This window comes from Dendrobates tinctorius, unplaced genomic scaffold (genome assembly GCF_039654945.1).
Source record: "Dendrobates tinctorius isolate UK_male_01 unplaced genomic scaffold, ASM3965494v1 ptg000157l, whole genome shotgun sequence".
Taxonomy (NCBI): Eukaryota; Metazoa; Chordata; class Amphibia; order Anura; family Dendrobatidae; genus Dendrobates; species Dendrobates tinctorius.
In genome coordinates this window covers 14,891,301-14,894,129 of record NW_027361824.1, presented here as the reverse complement: position 1 = coordinate 14,894,129, position 2,829 = coordinate 14,891,301, and positions in this window count along the sequence as shown.

Sequence of the window (2,829 nt, the reverse complement as noted above, 5' to 3'; positions counted from 1 at the left end):
AACCTTACACCAGGTTCTTCCTCAGAGACATGAAACAAAACAGTTCACAAAATGATTATAAACATTCCTAATCAGCAGAGGGACTCCACACATGTGTATAATCAAAGAGGCAGACAACTAAGCCCTCAAATCACTGGTGGAGTCACTCCCTTGCAAGAAGAAAGAAAAAAAAAAAAGGAAAAGACCAATACAACAATGGACAAGACATAGAATAAATAAAAACATGTGCAATACACACGTATAAATGCATAAATACATAGCAACTATCAAATGACAAAACAGCAAAAAAAAAATAAATAAAAAAAATAAAAAAAAACAAAAAAAAAATAAACCCCCCCCCAAAAAAAAAATAAAAATAAAAAACACCAAAAATCTCAGCACTCAATAGAAATACATAAGATCATTTCTATAATTTAGACTTCCTTCTGACATACTGTTGATCCATATGGTTGAAAAGTTATAGTTTTCTTCCATTGCTCCACAAAACAGAATCACCAAACACCAATGGGTTATTTCTATGGTTTTTAGCATACCGTCTCTTTGTTCCTTTGCATAGGTAGAGGTGATGTCTTGGAGTCCAGACACGGAGACCTTCATTGTATAATAAACACCTTACTATGGAAACTGAATCCTCAGTGTTTGTCTACACCAAATCTTGCTGCAGATCTTTTTGAGGGATTTTGACCACCTGCCTCCTGAGGAATCTGGTGGCAATCGGTGACCATTCTTTTAGCCGCATCAAGGTAGTGTAGCCAGTGTTCCTATAACTTTGAACTTGTGAACTCTACTTCTTGGTGGATCTCTAGGAACATTAAATACCTTGGTATCTTTTTGTTTTCTTTTTCATATTTGTATAATGCAATCATATCTTCTCTTCTGTTATATCTTCTCACTTCCTGGGGATCACTCTTTTGAGAACCAAAGAATATTAGTGACCAGGAGACCATTGTCTATGAGAAAGCTGTTAGAAGCTGGTTTATGAATAACATCTGCAGCAGGTTATAACAACCAAAGGGGCATCAGGTCATAACAGCCAGAGAGGCTCTACTAAGTATTAAAGGTACCATCAATGGGTGATCAATTCTGCCACGTGCATACACATTGATCCCCTAAAACATCAAAATTAGGGGCTGAACACTTATGAAAAAGGCTCTATATTTGCTTAGATGCAAGTTTAATAAGTATCCAAAGAACATCATAAATCCTTTTGTCAGGCACCACCCTTCTTTTTGTAAAGCATGCTAGATCAATTCAGTAATATATTATTTTGCAGAACCCTCTGGCATCTCATGGCCCCAAAGCCCACACGCCTCCTACGGTTTTGGACTGAAAATTTTCTGTCCTCTCAAAAAACTGCCGGTAGCTCAGAACCGTTCAGCTCAGGTATCAGCCCCTGGTTACTTTATGCCTAACATATTGCAAATCAGCTTTGAATAGAATCAATCACAGTTTCCTCTGGATCTGGGCCGGAAGCAAAGCTTAAGAGTACTGGAACCTCCTCACCCTGGCTGCTGCCGCCGCTCTCACATTTTCCAGACGGAGTTGTAAAGAGAAAAAAAAAATTACGGCAAGTTTTATCATAAAAGACAAGACGCGTCCTGCAGGCTGGTGGAGAGCGGGGCAAGAGACGTGCGTGGCGCAGGAGTCTGGTCGGGATTTTCACTTTTGTTACAATGGCCAAGAATGGAATTTAGATTTACAGAACACTTCGCGACTAAATGTCGACTTCCTACTGGAGATTTATGGATTACGGAGCTCAAATTTTTGCACTTTTTTTCAAATAACTCAGAAAGGGGAATTATTTATTTCACTAAATGCCCATGGCATCAAGTTTGTTTTTTTATTTTACTTTTTTTTTTGCAGTTTGGTATTGTTTTTTTTAACCTTCTATATAAATTCGAAATTGTTTTTTAACTTATTCCATAACATTTGGAGTTGCTTTGTTTGCTTCTTTTTTAACTTTAGATGACATTTATTGAAAATAAAATTTGATATTTCTTTTTTAATAAAATTTTGCTACAGTCTTCCGCAGATACTCCGTATTCCTCCTAAAAAAAAATGTCATGCAAAACAAGGCAGTAGCGGGTGTCGACAAAAATCTGCAACTGATCAACTTTTCAAGCACCAATCTGTGGGATGAGCATAAACCCAGATAAGAATGATTTTTTTTTTATTTTAGCCATATGAACTCTCAAAACTCAGATCAAGTGGAAAAATCAGGTCATTCTTGTGGAATGATTGTGCGATGCTTCCTGCTCGTCAAAATGGCAGTTATTGCCACAAACGGAGGCAAACAGAATCCTTGAACGGAGACACCCTGGTTTATCACTCTGGCAGATTGCAACGCGCATAGGCCGAGACATGTAATGTGTGTTGAGATGAATCCGAAGCGTAAAGTCCGTGGTTCACACAGGACACCTAGGGTTTGGTGCTCAACTCTGAACACAAACTTCTCCCAGAAGTCTGTTTTAGTGTTCGGAGTTCCCAGGAGGAGAGAGAGAGAACCCCCTCTAGACCTTAATAGGACCATGCTACAGAAGTTTGGTTCCCCATCGACTTCTATGAGGTTTATGTTCTAATTTGAGTATAGTTCTGGACTACAGTTTGGTCGAACACGACGACACAAAACAGCCACAGGTCCGTCCATCCCTAGTTGCATTTCCCACTGGTTGGGAGAACCGCAAATGACAGCAAGAAGTGAAACTCTGCATGGACGGATCGTCAGATAAAAACAATGGAGCTTAGTGACGATCTGACCAATTATTTCTAAGAAAAATTTGACCATATCTGACAGGAAGTTATCTCCCAATCCCCTCATACCATGCACTG